Consider the following 16,589-nt stretch of genomic DNA (forward strand, 5'->3'; position numbering starts at 1 on the left):
TATGGTGACAATTTCTTGGGGATGTGCAAACTGTGAGGAAACTTCAGAATCAATGAAAAACAATAAATCAGTTTACATCATCTTTGAAGTTCCACATAATTTTTCTAGGCCCCTTTTTTCTTTTTTTAAAAATGAGAATAAAGGAAGATTCATTGACGGATTAACAGATCATAGCAGTACAATTAATTCAGCTAAAGGCATTTGCACTGACGTTTATGGTTCTTTTCCATTCAGATTTGAGATTTAAATATCTCAGGCGTCTTTGACTGGGTTGATACATTATCTAAGCCATCATGTGGTTTCAGGAATGATACCTAGTGTTTGGTCTGGTTCTTATGAACTGGTTGTTATACTGCATTGAAAAATCATTTTATGTTTCTTTGGCAGTCACAAATGATACAACCAAAACAAAGGCAGCGATACTTAGATTGTCTTTATTTGCTTCTGCTCTGTAGGATCTCAGTCTTTCTGCTAGATCACCGTACAATTTAATGGAACTCTTCTTCCTCATTGTCTTTATGCCAGGTTTAAAAGATTGGAATGGGAGATCTTAATTTAATCTGTTATTAAACAACAATCAGACAGAAGCTTAGAGGCATCCATTTGAAAAAATATCTGCTAGCAGAGTCAGAAAAATAAAAACACCTGGTACCTCTGCACAATATAGGTGCTACTCCTTTTTAATGTATATCATGTGGGGAAAAGGGGCAGTGCTTCAACTGCATGGTCATGGCTACCGTAATTTATTTTATTTATTTATACATCAAATTTAGGTACCATCCCCCCATCTTATTCTCAGAGTTACTTTTCTTGGCATTGACTCCCTTCAGACCACCGATATGGCAAAAAGAAAGCTGTTTGTCTTGCTCCATCATTAAAGTCAAGAATAACCACTTTACTAAGGAAGCTTGCTGCTTTCATTTGAGGACAATATTGATTTTGAAGGGAATACTGTTCATTGAGGAGGAAATTTAATAAAACAACATGAAGGAATCACCCCTTTTTCTCTTCATTGCAGCAAAGGAAGATAAAGTCACTTGAGGTCTTTCCCCCCTGATTCTTGGCAGCAGGGGCTGCAATCATATTTTGGCAGGGTGGAAATATTTTCCTAGTACTGGAAAATATACCATGTGGGTAGTGGAAACCTCTTTCTAGAAATAAGAGTAAATAATAATTATGACAACAATGCTAATTCAAAAGCAGGTAACAATAATATTATTCTCAACCACCATCTTGTGATTCCCCCTCCAGACATATTTCTAAACATCAAATATCCCAAGTTAATCTCTCCTCCAAAATGAAAAATTACAAGCGATGAGAACTGCTACTAGGAGGCTAAGCTATAACTGCTGCACCGTAACCTACTATTACTATTACATTCATATTGGAAGCATCTACCGATGCACTTACAGCTTGAAAGAATTAGCTGGTGACATCACCATTGCCCAAGGTATGCCCATGGAGACTCCTTTCATGTCCCTGGTATTTTTCCTTCGAAGTGATGCCTATTTATTTACTTGCATTTGCATGTACATGTAACCTAAAAATGGAAAGTGCAGTTAAGCAGAGAGGACAAAAGCCAGGAATCTTATCAAAAAGTTTGCTTCAAGAGGTACATAAAAAAGGAAACAAATCCTTAAGGATCAAAGTGACCCTGAAACCTGCCCATTCTTAGAGTCCTCCTAGATCTGGACTTGGCAGCTTTTGTCTTTCTAGCTATTCCTTGGCAACCTAGCTTAAAAGAACATACTAGAAGTAGGTAAGGTAGTGTGTGTGAGAGGGAGGGAAGGAGGGAGGCAGGGATGGAGGAAGGAAGGAAGGAAGGAAGGAAGGAAGGAAGGAAGGAAGGAAGGAAGGAAGGAAGGAAGGAAGGAAGAAAGCTGTACTGTCTACATGAAAGAACTATCAGTCAAGCGCTAAAAACAGATATCTAGGCTGAGCCCATTTTCTGAGGCAATGTTTCTTAAAGGTGCTTCTGGGGAGTAGTGCCCACAAAATCATCTGAGGGGTCCTCAAAATCATAATCACAATTATTTGCCAATCTATGTACAATGTACAATGTTTAAAACCCCATCTATCAATTGAGAGAAGTGGTAGCAGCTGCAAATTCATCAATTTTAATTTTTAAATACAATAAACATCGATACGTTTAACCCATACAGACATAAGCTCTTTTGGGGTGAGCTCTCTCTTTAAAGCAAGAAGGGGTCCTGAAAGAAAAAAGAAACACTGCTCTGAGGTACTTCTTCTTTTTTTTTTAACTAATTGTATGCTTGGTCCTCTCATTGTGCATCATTCTCTATTTTGCTCTGATGCCAACCAGTCGATCCCAGGATTCTAGTAAACAATAAAATATATCCTGGAAGCTTAAAGTCTGCCACCGATCCAGATTCCTGTGGTGAAGAAAAATAGCTACTTCAGCCAGTAACAATGGTGAATCATTTCACTGGGATCGAATTGAATTATGGCGGAGCAAGAGTCAGTATAGAAGCAGCTTGGCTGCTTCATAATTCACCTTGAAAGGATGGTTTTTTTTTTCTTTTTTACTCTCTTCAACCATTTTCTGTTCCATTTGGCAACGAAAAACTTCAAAGGAAATGGCAACCATGCTACAAACTCATTTTCCATTTAGGAGAGTAAGTGAGAAAAAGCAAAAGAGGGATTGTTCCAGTAAGAGGTTTATTTAACATAATAGGCAACATTTATATTTTTGGTAAGCTGCAAGCCATAAATTGAATGCTTAATGTAGTCCATAACACTGCAGAAAGGCAACTTCAGAGTTAGCATAAAAATCAATTTCAGCTTTTATTTGGCTGCTGCATAGCAGTTTAAAACATAAACTGTAACAGAACTGTGGATAACATCCAAGCGTCATAATACCCCTTTGCTCCAAGCAAACCAATTAAAAAAAGACCTTCCTGTATTTAAAACGCACTCTCTCGCATTTGGATATACTTCCACGATCCCTAATATTGTTCCCTGTTATTGATCGTTTTATTTTTTTGAGCACAATATCTGAGGGAAAAAATGTTTTGTTTCTTCAACTCACCTTTGCAGCATGAGGGATGTGTTCATGGATTGAATCCCATGGCTCAAGGGAATTATTCCAAGGTCAGCTCTTTAACCTCTTACTCGCTTTTCCATTAACAAAGGGAGCACATAACCAGCTACCCCGAACTTCCAACAGTTTGTTTATAGCACTGAGGGACAGTTGTTTGCATCAGATATCAGGGAAAAACAGAGAACTAGAAATAAGTAGGACTAGAACAGACCTGGGCATGTTATGGCCTCCTGGGCATATCCTGCCCTTTGGCTGTCCCTGTCCAACTCGCATGAGTTCAATCAAAAAAATCAAATATATATATACTGCATTGCTTTATTTTGAAGGAAACTTTTTTTTCAATTTAGTTGTGTGCATGTGTGTGTGTATGTGCCTATGCACGTTCACAGTATTGATTTGGCCTTCTACAAAAGTCCCAGTTTCTCACATGGCCCCTTGGGGAAATTAATTGCCCACCCCTCATTTAGAAAAAGAATGGGGTTTAGTTAATCATGTTTGCTTGCATGCCAGAGAAGCAAGGGGGAAATCTTTAGTATTAGCAGAAGTGAAGCCTGATCAGGAAAAACTTGTTCCCTGTATCACCTCATATCTTGGGTGGAATTTCAGTTCTAAAGATTGTAGCCTAGCTCCTGTCCTTCCTTGATTTGACACTGCAAGTTGTGGCAGTGATTGCAAGGGAAAAAAATTCAAAAAAAAATTGACCATTCCTATTGAGGAAAGATCTTGTCAAAGGCATTCTCACCCTTCTACTGTACAAGGGCAAGTATTCAGAAAGTTCACTTACTGTTCCATATGGCACTTGAGTACAAAATATATTAGGAGCCTAGCATTTTGTTCCTGCCAATTTTAGTGAAATTTTGTTGTGGTGCTGTTGTTAAACTAATGGCATAGAAACTATATGCCTTGATGTCCATTTTCAGAACTGCTGCCTTATGACAGTAAGCATGAGCAGCCTGAAGTTCCAGGGCTACTTGTGACTCTCAAAACTCTCTACACCTGTCCCCCCATTTATGATATAATTCTCCACAGTTTGTATACTTCATCTATAGTGAATTCCCCCACCCCACTCCTGTTAAATGGGGTATTGCCAGCCAAATGAAATGTTGCCTACCATCTTATGGAATAGTATGATAACCAGGTTTGGCCAAGCCATAATAATATTACTTTAGGTATAGGATATATAGATTGGTTACTTAATAGTCATTTAGTAGACTTTCACTTTTATGGTTAACTGCAGTTTTAATAATCCCTTGGAATGCAAGGAGACCGAATCTGTCAAGTCTAAAGAAAATCAACCATGACTATCCTTTGGAAGGACAGCTGAAGGTCAAATATTTTGGCCACCAAATGAGAAGAGAGGACTACTCAGAAAAGACCCTGATGTTGGGAAGGATTGAAGGCAAAAGGAAAAGAGGATGGCAGGGGATGAGATGGCAAGACTGTGTTATCAACACAATGAACATGAATTTGGGTACTTTCTGGGAGAGAGTGGAGGACAGGGTTCTGGCATGCTATGATCCATGGGATCACAAAGAGTAGACACAACTTAGCGACTGAACAAAAATAAGCAGTTTTAATAAATCTATTACTATTATTTGTTTGAGTTCTTAAAGATTATTTAAAGTATCATTGATTTTGTTTGTTTGCAGCCTTGAGTTCCCTGTCAGAGATCTAAGGTGTACATAAACATTTAAATTAAATAAATGGCATTTGTCTGCAATCTATGAGGTATTTGACATTTGAACATCTGACCTTTCTCAGGTGTACAGCTCCCTTTAAATATTGTTACAGATTGCATACAAAATTCTCTTGGTGCCAGGAAATGCATGGTGAAATAAACCTGAAATGAAAACTACTCATGTTTGGGAACATGGTATATTGTCAACAATTTTGTTTAAGAACAGCTTTAAGATATGCTTAAGGGCCTTTTGAGTACAAACTTCCTTGGTTAATAATTCACTTTTATATATGAAACATCTGCATAAATTCAGCCACTCACTCAAATCCCAAATTTCACTCAAGAATAGCCTCAAAAGTTGAGGTTTGTTGTCCTCATGACCCCCATTATTTGAAGAATCGGTGCTAAGAATGCATTAAAATTTATTTTGATTACCTTATTTTCCCGAATAAAAGTTTTTGCTCCATTTCTACATCTGCTGTGTAAATATAAATATGCTATGTAAAATCTTAAGTGTCTTTTTAAAAATATTTTTCACTATTCATGATTGCAAGTGATTTTCTCCTATGCTTTAATAACTATATTTATAAAAATAGACCACTTAGTGTATATACACTTTTCCTTCATTACAGACATGTCTGTAAGTTTATTTTTACTTGAATCCATGCTGGAAATTCTACAGTGTGGGTTTTGTTATATGATTTCATTCTGATACTAACATAAGTTTGGTAAGTGTGAATTAAGTAGATCCAGATAAAATTCTACTATTTACAATGACAGGTGGTTTTTTTTTTTCAAAAAATATATTAGAAAAATGTAACTGCCTAATTATTTTTTTAAGGAAAATGTGTACCTAACATAATGGATCTTTTTCTTTTCCTTTTAAAATGTGTGTATGGTGAAAACTAATACCAAATAAGAAAAAGCAAATCAAAGCTCTGTATCTTTTGTTTATTCTGAGCTTGGAAGAAGTGATAAGTCTCTGTCCATGTAATTTTTTTTGCTGCACTCATACATACCATTGCATTAATTTGCAAATCTTGTTTTTAATAGTCAGGAAATTCCATATTATTTTAATGTGTCTTTATCCTAAAATGCTTACTTCCGTATAAAATGTAAGGGAAAAAATATGAAAACAAAATATAAAAGCATAAATCTCTTATCTATCTATCTATCTATCTATCTATCTATCTATCTATCTATCTATCATGTTATCTATCTCTAGTATCTTGAAAACTATGGTTTATATCAGAGGTCTTCAAACTTCAAGCTATGCTGGCTGGAGAATTCTGGGAATTGAAGTCCACAAGTCTTAAAGCTGCCAAGTTTGAAGACCTCTGGTTTATATTTTAAAATCCTGTCAGGACTTTAAGTCATGTTTCCCTGTTCAAAACCACATTCACCAACATGGATGGACCCACATAATACATGCAAACATCCCTTCCATCCTTACCTTTCCAGCATAATGAAGTTGCAACATCTTTGAAGGTTGTCCCTGTCAATACGGAAAAAAACTATTTTACAGAATTGGTCTCATCTTAATATAATAATGTAATATAATAACATAATATTATTTAAATCTTTTGACTGTCTTATTATAACAGCCAGTTTGGTGTAAAGGTTAAGGCACCATGATAGAAACCAGGAGTCTCTGAATTCTAGTTTTAGGCGCAAAGCCAGTTGGGTGAGTTTGGGCCACTCACTTTCCCTCAGCCCTGGGAAGGAGACAATGGCAAACCACTTCTAAAATCTTGGCAAGAAAACAGCAGTGATTGCACTAACTGAAGTCACCAAGAGTCTACAATGATTTGAAGCGCAGTCATCATCATAATCATCGTCGTCATTGTCATCATCATCAAAGTTACTACAATCCTGATTTTTCACTAACAATCCATTTTCCATATAAAACTTTCTCATGTGGAAAAAGTTTATATTCCATGAAACAACTGAAGACAATGTACGTGAAAAACTTCACATAAGAAAATCCTTTTATTTTCATATGTGAAAGGGGGAAAAAAGTGAAATATTTTTTTTTAAAAAGGGAGAAAACTGAACAGAAAAATATGAGAAATCACAAATGGAAAATAAGAAAAAGCACTGAAAACAATAAGAAATATTTTTTTAAAAAAGATTTTAAAAGAAACAAATAAAAAAAAGCTAAATACAACAATAAATGTAACAGGGATTTGAAAATAAGTCACAGTGAAATTCAGGATGAGAACTCTGCAGTCTCCAGCCAAGATATCCCATCTCTTTCTGAAAATATGAGAAAAATATTTAAAAACTTCTACTTTTTTACTCAGCTCAGAAAAAATAAGCTTCTCTGCGGCCTCTTAGATTATAAATCTTATTCACTCCAGGATCCTGAGATAAACAAAAAAATTCAGGATTTTTTTTTTAAAAAAAGCAATAATCCCCTTTTATTTTGCTGCCAAATGAGCTTTACTGAATAGCTTGCCTTGTGAATGTTTTGTAGAAACAGATCTGAAACAATCATTAGCTTTTTCTGCTTGCTGACATAAATGCAAGATGCGAAACTGTGCTCTAGATCTGAAAAATCTCACAAAAATATGACCGAGTTTTTATAATGAATAGAAATGGAAGCCTAGATAATGTTTAAATTTCTGGGTGATATACCACCTGCAGTTAAACACAAAGATCTCTTGTATAGATTACTATAAATTTATCTTGCTTGTGGTTGTAAGTAATGCTTAAAAATCATAAAAGTATCCCTATTAATTATAGATGCTGCAAGGTTTCACTGTTTACTCTCAGCACTGTTCTGATGACTCTGCCACATTGCTTATCAGCTTTCCAAATTGGATAAGTCTTCTTTAATGTGATTTGTGAAGGTTTGTGAGGTTTTTACCCCACAATTTTCTGTTTGAGAGAATCTAGTTCTCTGCTTCATCTCCAAAAAGTTTGCTTTTGCCTCATCATTCTCCCAAGAGTCATGGAAGGAAGAATAATAATTGAGACAACCCATGTATTTTTTGACTAAACATGTTTTTGAAGTCCTTTTCAAGTCTGTCTCAGATAAAGGTTTCTCCAGCCACCCTGTAATCCTAGGAAAAGGTATGGCTGCTTTAAAGAATGGTAGACAATTGCCAAGCTCGTTCTCCAGTATACTCAAAACATCTTTTTGTAATTGAATCTGAAGCAGTTCTAATATTGTTTTTGTTGTTGTTGTTAGTTGTGAAGTCTTGTCCGACCTGTCATGACCCCATGGACAATGTTCCTCCAGGCCTTCCTGTCCTCTACCATCCTCTGGAGTCCATTTAATCTCACACCTACTGTTTCAGTGACTCCATCCAGCCACCTCATTCTCTGCCGTCCCCTTCTTCTTTTGCCCTCCATCTTTCCCAGCATTAGGCTCTTCTCCAGTGAGTCCTTCCTTCTCATTAGGTGGCCAAAATATTTGAGTTTCATCTTCAGGATCTGGCCTTCTAAAGAGCAGTCAGGGTTGATCTCCTCTAGGACTGACAGTTTGATCGCCTTGCAGTCCAAGGGACTCGCAGGAGTCTTCTCCAGCACCATAGTTCAAAGGCCTCAATTCTTTGGCACTCAGCCTTTCTTATGGTCCAATTTTCACAGTCAAACACTGCAACTGGGAACACCATAGCCTTGCCTATACACGCTTTTGTTGGCAGGGTGATGCCTCTGCTTTTTAGTATACTGTCTAGATTTGCCATAGCTTTCCTCCCCAGGAGCAATCGTCTTTAATTTCTTGGCTGTAGTCCCCATCTGCGGTGATCTTGGAATGCAGGAAAATAAAATCTGTCACTACCTCCATTTCTTCCCCATCTATTTGTCAGGAATTGAGAGGGCCGGATGCCATGATCTTAGTTTTCTTAATGTTGAGTTTCAAGCGAACTTTTGCACTCTCCTTTTCACCCGCATCAAGATGCTCTTTAGTTCCTCTTCACTTTCTACCATTAGAGTGGTATCATCTGCATATCTGAGGTTGTTGATATTTCTCCCAGCAATCTTAATTCCAACTTTTGATTCATCTAGCCCTGCCTTTCTCATGATGTGCTCTGCATATAAGTTAAATAGGCAGGGTGACAGTATACAGCCTTGCTGGACTCCTTTCCCAATTTTGAACCAATCAGTGGTTCCATGTTCAGTTCTCACTGTTGCTTCTTGACCCGCATATAGGTTTCTCAAGAGACGAATAAGATGGTCTGGTCCTCCCATCTCTTTAAGAACTTGCCACAATTTGCTCTGATCCACACAATCAAAGGCTTTAGCATAGTCAATGAAGCAGAAATAGATGTTTTTCTGGAACTCCCTAGCTTTCTCCATGATCCAGTGAATGTTACACACTGTTAATATATTAATAATTATATGTTATTAATAAATAATGTTAATAATGTATGTTAATATCTAATATTGTTAGTGTATATTAAAAGTACTCAAACAGTGATTCTTTTTCTTTCAATGGTATCTGGACCATTTCTTCTTTGTTTGGTTGCAGCTTTAACTCATTATATCAGGGTTTCTCAACCCAGGCAACTTTAAGATGTGTGGACTTCAAGTCCCAAAATTCCCCACCCAACAATTCCTGGGGGCTAAGGTTCACATATCTTAAGGTTGCAAAGGCTGAGAAACACTGTTACATCATAAACACTGTTACACTGTTTATGACATTTATATCTATGGCATGTTAGCATCTCTATCATTTTAATGATGAGCTTCTAAAATGTTGCTTTTATTCATATTTGTACTTGGAACTATTTAGAAAGCCTCTATGTATGAATCCAGGTTTGTTTCTGCCTACCAAAAAAAAAAAAGCTTGGTAGCATATTTTTCCCACTCTCCTCAATGCTATAATTTATAAATTTATCAGAAGAAAAGAGAAAATAAATCTTAGCATCTTCTGTCACCAAGCATTCCATTTCTCTAATTAACATTCCCACTGACCCAGAGATAAATTTTTGGGTAAGTGACGCAAATAACCAGAAATAGAGCACTCTGATGTCTACCTGTTCACAATAATGGAAGTTTTTGGGGGTTTTTTGTCGTTGTGTGCTACTAAATTAATTATCCACAATCCTAAAATCTGCATAAATATTCAGAGTTCTTTTCTTTTGATTTACCTTTGGATAGTGAACAAGCCACAGAAAAATCTTTTCCAGCTTCATTGCTGAATTTGGGATTTAAATAATCCAAACTACCAAGGTTGATCTTCCTTAAAGTGTGAATAATCTGCTATATAGCTCTACCCCTTTGTTTTGGCTAAGAAAGAAATAATCCCAGTTCCAATTCACCAATATATGTTGATGGATACATTACCTGCTTGTCTGTTATTTTTATGTACTCACCCATTATGACTCCAAGTTTACCTTCATCTTCAAATAATAATAACAACAATTATTATTAGCTACATCAACAGTAACTCTAATAAAGAATCTGGCTGGAAATGGGGGAAAATGTTCTTAGCAAATACAAATACATTGCAGAGTTCTTCGGTAAAATTGGGAAATTTCATTTCAGCTAGTATATGAGATAACTGAGAAAAATGTATTTCATCAAGGTTGAGATAGCTGTGACAACCATGCTGATGAGATTAAAGCCCTTCTAGACCAAATTAAATCAAAAGAGAAAAGAATTATGCTAAATTAAGGCATGTATATTTTCACATGTAATTCAGTAAAACTTACTTCTAAGTAGACAGATTGCACAGTAATAATTTCAGTGCACATCTACCAAGCAATACATGCCATTGAACTCAGCCAGGGACTTACAAAAGACCTATTCTTTCTTTTCCCCGTGGGTAATGGATTGATTGATGGAAATCCAGTCCAGGTTTGTGGCAGATGTTTTCTCATATTTTTAAAAAATATGTGCCACACACATTTTGAATATTTTTGTATATATTTCTGTACACAACTTGCATAAAGACCCACAACTGACACTCTACAACCAGCTTTCATTGAAAAAGAAAAAGCTCCCTGTGTGACCCAAATAATTCATGGCAGAAATTGACCTCAGGACAGAGAAGAGAAGATTTAGATGCACACTAGGAATGAGGGCTTTGAAGTTTGGGCTCCTTTGTCTGTATTTTGATTGCTGGTATAACATAATGCTTGGCCATGGGACAGCAAAATTTGGTTGTATTATAAACTCAGCGAGGGTCGGCATGAATGAGGAGACGGCTTGTAACACGAACCGTTTATTGACAACAAAGGCAACCCCTGAACAGAAAATCAACATTAGAAAGAGTTGACAGCTCTTATATACTGAGCTGTCAAAAACAACAACCAATAGCGAAGCCTTAATTTTCCCGCCTGAAGGGATGCGGAAATAAACCAATCAAACCACTCTATGCTCTACGCTCCTTCGGCAGCTCCGCAGACACGTTGACATTTTTTTTTACTTCAAGATGGGAGGAATCTTCTCAAGTGGAGAACCAGACTGAGGAAGACAGCAAGAAGCCTCAGGAAGCAAACTCCCTTGAGGACTCCTAAAACCCCCCAGAATTAGAGGCAAAGTGACAAAATACAAGGTATTTGTACACACCTGTTACTACCATGCAATGAAATAAATGCAAACAACAAACAAACCCTGTCCATCAATGAGATTTTCCTGAAGTTCTCTTCATCTCCACCTAGAAGAATTTCTAGCCAAATTCTCTTTCATCAAAGATAACTAGTAGGGAAAAAAAAACTTTTCTGATCTGTGTTAAGTTTAATGACTTAGAGGAGGCATCTTCAAATTTGGCAACTTGTGGCTGACTGAGAAATTCTAGAAGTTGAAGCCACAAGTCATAAAGTTGCCAAGTTTGGAGATTTCTGACTTAGGGTGCCAAAGGCCAATGCTATATGAAGGACAAGAAATGGAATTTAAATGGTGATTCCCATACTGGGAGTCATAACAAGGTCCAGGATGCTAGAAAAATTGCCTAAATATATCCCACTGAAACTGTAAAACAATTAGCATCCTTATCCCCCCACCTTACCTGATTTAATAGTCCATGTTTTCATTTATTGTTCTATTGCCCTCACAGATCTTTTTAACATTTCTACAGTGGCACAAGCTTTTGTGTTGACAATCCAAATGTGAAGCTTAGGGGACACTATACAAAATGTTTTTGTTAGCAAAATAGTTGAAAATAGACTAGGGTGGGCTGGGCAGAAGTTGTGAAATATCACAGTATAAACATGGAAAGATTCTGCTGAAACATTCAACTGCAAAATAAAGAAGGGTCTTAAAAGCTACTTTTTAAAGCCAAGGCTGAGCTGATTCATTGGCATCCTTCTGTCTCAAAAGACTATGGTATTGTGCTCTGGAAAGAGGTCCTAAAACAGCATCTAGTGTGACTAAAAAGGCCAACCGAGAGTGGCAATCCCTTCTACACTGAGGGCAGATACATTCTGTCCCCTGCCCAGCCCCCAGATTTCGCTGATTCCCTGACTGCCTCTTTGCCTCAGCCTGCCGAACAAGTGTCTCTTCAAATTGGAGAAGACTATGCTGCATCTTTAGCCTCCAAGCTGAACGATCGGAGGTCAAGATTTCCCAGTTGTTAATGTCCATTCCCAGGGCCTTTAGGTCCCTCTTGCAGATATCCTTATATCGCAGCTGTGGTCTCCCTCTGAGGTGCTTTCCTGCACTAATTCTCCATACAGGAGATCTTTCGGAATCTGACCATCAGCCATTCTCATGACATGCCCAAGCCAGTGTAGACATCGCTGTTTCAATAGTGAATACATGCTAGAAATTCGAGCACGTTCCAAGACTGCGCTATTTGGAACTTTGTCCTGCCAGGTGATGCCAAGAATTCGTTGGAGACAGCGCATATGAAAGGTGTTCAACTTTCTCTCCTGCCATGCGTAAAGGGTCCAAGACTCACTGCAATACAAAAGTGTGCTCAGGACACAGGCTCTCTAGACCTGGATCTTTGTATGTTCCATCAGCTTCTTATTAAGCCATACTCTCTTTGTAAGTCTGAAAAATGTGGTGGCCGCTTTACCAATATGTTTATTCAGGTCAGTATCTAAAGAGAGAGTATCAGAGATAGTTGAGCCAAGGGACACAAAGTCATGGATGACCTCCAGTTCTTATGCAGAGATTGTAATACAGGGAGGTGAATCCATGTCCTGACACATGACACATTGTGTTTTTTTTCAGGCTGATTGTTAGTCCAAGGTCTTGGCAGGCCTTGGTAAAACTGTCCATAAGTGGTTGAAGGTCTTCAGCAGAGTGAGCAGTGACGGCAGCATTGTCAGCGAAAAGGAAATCCCATAAGCATTTCAGCTGGACTTTAGACTTTGCTCTCAATCTAGAGAGTTCTCCGTCTGATTTGGTCTGGAGGTAAATACCCTCTGTTGCAGTTCCAGAAGCATGTTTCAGCATGACAGCAAAAAAGATTCCAAATACAGTTGGTGCGAGGACACAGCCCTGCTTCACTCCACTTCGAATATCAAAGGAATCTGATGTTAAGCCATTAAAAACTACAGTGCCCTTCATTTCCTCATGAAAGGACCTGATGATTGAGGAGCTGAGGTGGACATCCAATCTTGGGGAGAATTTTATAAAGGCCGTCCCTGCTAATAAAGTCAAAAGCCTTCGTAAGATCTATGAAGGCTACAAAGAATGGCTGTCTTTGTTCCCTGCATTTCTCCTGCAGCTGTCTAAGGGAAAATACCATGTCAGTAGTGGACCTGTTGGCTTGAAATTCACACTGTGATTCTGGATAGACTCTCTCTGCAAGTACCTGGAGCCTCTTCAGTATGACACGGGCAAGCAGCTTCCCTACAACACTGAGAAGAGAGATGCGGCGGTAGTTGTTACAGTCACCCCTGTCACCTTTGTTCTTGTACAGTGTGATGATATTTGCATCCTTCATGTCCTGTGGTACTCCACCTTCACTCCAACAAAGACAGAAGATTTCATGCAGTTCAGTGGGGATGTTCTCTTTGCAACACTTCAGAACTTCGGCAGGGATGTTATCTTTCCCGGTGCCTTGCCAGAGGCAAGGGAGTCCAGGGGTGCATTTAGTTCCTCTAAAGTTGGTTCACTGTCAAGCTCCTCCAAGACACTGTCAAGGTCCTCCAAGACAGGCAGGCACTCAATGTTATTTAATGCTTCTTCAGTTACTACATTTTCTCTGGAATATAACTCAGAGTAGTGCTGCACCCAGCGTGCCATCTGCTGTGCTCGGTCCTGGATAACCTCACCTGTAGCAGACTTCAGAGGGGCAGATTTCTTCTGTGTTGGACCTAAGGCCTGCTTGATGCCATCATACATCCCCTTGATGTTGCCTGTGTCAGCTACTATCTGGATCCGAGAGCAAAGCTGCAGCCAATAATCATTAGTACATCACTGAGCTGATAGATAGAATAGAATAGATTAACAGAGTTGAAAGGGACCTCGGAGGTCTTCTAGTCCAACCCCTTGCTTAGGCAGGAAACTCTACACCACTTCAGACAAATGGTTATCCAACCTCTTCTTAAAAACTTCCAGTGTTGGAGCATTCACCACTTCTGGAGGCAAGTTGTTCCACTCATTAATTTTTCTAACTGTCAGGAAATTTCTCCTTAGTTCTAAGTTGATTCCCTCCTTGATTAGTTTCCACCCATTGCTTCTTCTCCTACTCTCAGGTGCTTTGGAGAATAGCTTGACTCAGGGGTGAAATCTAAACTTTGTTACTACCGGTTCTGTGGGCGTGGCTTGGGGGGGTTAATGTAACTGAGTGGCATGGCCATTTTTTTTTTACTTTTAAAACCATTTTTTACATGTAAAACCATGTAAAAATGCTTTCAAAAAGCTCTGACAATCCCAGCTGAGTTGCCTGATTGTCAGAGGGTTTTTAAAAAACCCTCTGCCGATCAGGCAACTCAGCTGGGATCATCAGAGCTTGGATCGTCAGAGCCATTTAAAAGAAATAACTTTTTTCTTTTAAATGGCTCTGACGATCCAAGCTGAGTTGCCTGATTGGCAAGCAACTCATCTGGGATCGTCAGAGCTTGGATCGTCAGAGCTTGACTCGTCAGAGGCATTTAAAAGAAAAAAAGCCTCTGATGAACACGCAGCTCAGCTCAGGGCATGGAGGACAGGAGCAGGGATTTTTGCTACCAGTTCTCTGAACTGCCTGCCACCATCGCTACCTACTCGCCCGAGCCAGTCTGAACCGGGAGCATTTCACCCCTGGCTTGACTCCCTCTTTGTGGCAGCCCCTGAGATATCGGAACATTGCTACCATGTCTCACCTAGTCCTTCTTTTCAATTAGCTAGTATGGTATGGAAGGTGAATTCACACCTCTCCAAATCTATGCTTTCACACTCAAAATTTACAGCTTGAAGGTTTACTTTGCTACCAGGGGTAGATTATAACACCTACCAAATAAGTACATGGTATTCCTCCAGAGTTTTGGGGTGAAAGTTTCTATAGAGAGAGGAAATATGTCAGTTTATCAGCCTAGAATTGATGTCCTCCATTGTGGGAGGAAACAGCCTAGAATTGATGTCCTCCATTGATGTCCTCTTGGGCATCAATGTACCATGTAAGCCTTCCTTGACAAGCAGCAGACTCTGCCCTACCTTATTTGTTAATCTAGTTTTTAGATTTGCTTAATTAAAAATGACAAATGGGAAGCTGGCATGCTAAAAAATTAAGTATCACTTTATTTGCAAATCTCTATATGGATGCCAAAGGCAATCTCATCATGAAAAGAAAATGTTACACAGCAAAGGTCAGGTTGTTTATAAACGAAGGTAAATGTACTTTGGAGTGGTAAAAATGGCCAGAAAGTTTAGTGGAGATCAACCTGTCTGGTTCTTTTGGTATGATTGTCATATTTCTTGTTGTTTCTGTTGTTATTGCTATATACAGTATTTCTTCTGAAAAATGTGTTTGTTGATAAATTAATTTTTTAAATAAAATCAATTTAAGCTTTAAATTGCCAAAGCCTAAGAATTGTCTAATTATTTATCTCCATATTTTTTGTTCCAAGCAAAACTGTTTCTCATCAACTAAATATTGTCGGGTCAAATAATTCTAATTCTGTCATCTGCTTGAATAATTCCATTGTCATAATGCTCCAATAATTATGGGGAAAACTGTTGTTGGCTTATTCCATATCTTGGTATTTTAATTGCTAAGTCCTGATATTTTACAATTTTTTCCAGTTCCTTTTCAGCTACACTACTGTCATTTGCCAGCAGATCTGGAGAACAAAACATCTGGCCAACAGATTGGAAGACAGCACTCTATAGACCAATACCAAAGAAAGAAGACTTAACAGAAGGTACAAACAGAGGGTACAATATCCTTAATTTCACAGGCTAGCAAAAAAAATATATTGAATTTTAAGTATTCTAAATGGTTACTTGTGTTTGTTTGATTTTTATATTTCAATTAATGGCAGGTCTGGCATGGGAGACCCTGACAATATGTATAATACCACCAGCATAACCCTTGGACACGCTACAGCAACAAGGTGGTATCCCAGAGAAGGGCTAATGTTAGTAGTAGTAGTAATAGTGGTAGTAATAGTAAAAATAGTATTAGAAGTATTTATTTATTTATTTTGTCAACAAGTACAAGGAAACAAGTAACAGTGTAAACATAGACATGGACACATGAAAAAAATTAGCAAAATAAAAGGATATAAATAGGCAAAACATAGCCATAAACACATAGAATGATTACATATAAATGGGGACAGTAGGACAGGGACGGTAGCAGAGGTGGGTTTCAGCAGGTTCTGACCAGTTCTGGAGAACCTGTAGCAGAAATTTTGAATAGTTTGGAGAACCAGTAGTAAAAATTCTGACTGGCCCCACCCCCATCTATTCTCTGCCTCCCAAATCCCAGCTGATCGGGAGGAAATGGGGATTTTGCAGTAT

The sequence above is a fragment of the Pantherophis guttatus genome, chromosome 2 (genome assembly GCF_059756535.1).
Source record: "Pantherophis guttatus breed Tessera chromosome 2, ASM5975653v1, whole genome shotgun sequence".
Classification (NCBI taxonomy): Eukaryota; Metazoa; Chordata; class Lepidosauria; order Squamata; family Colubridae; genus Pantherophis; species Pantherophis guttatus.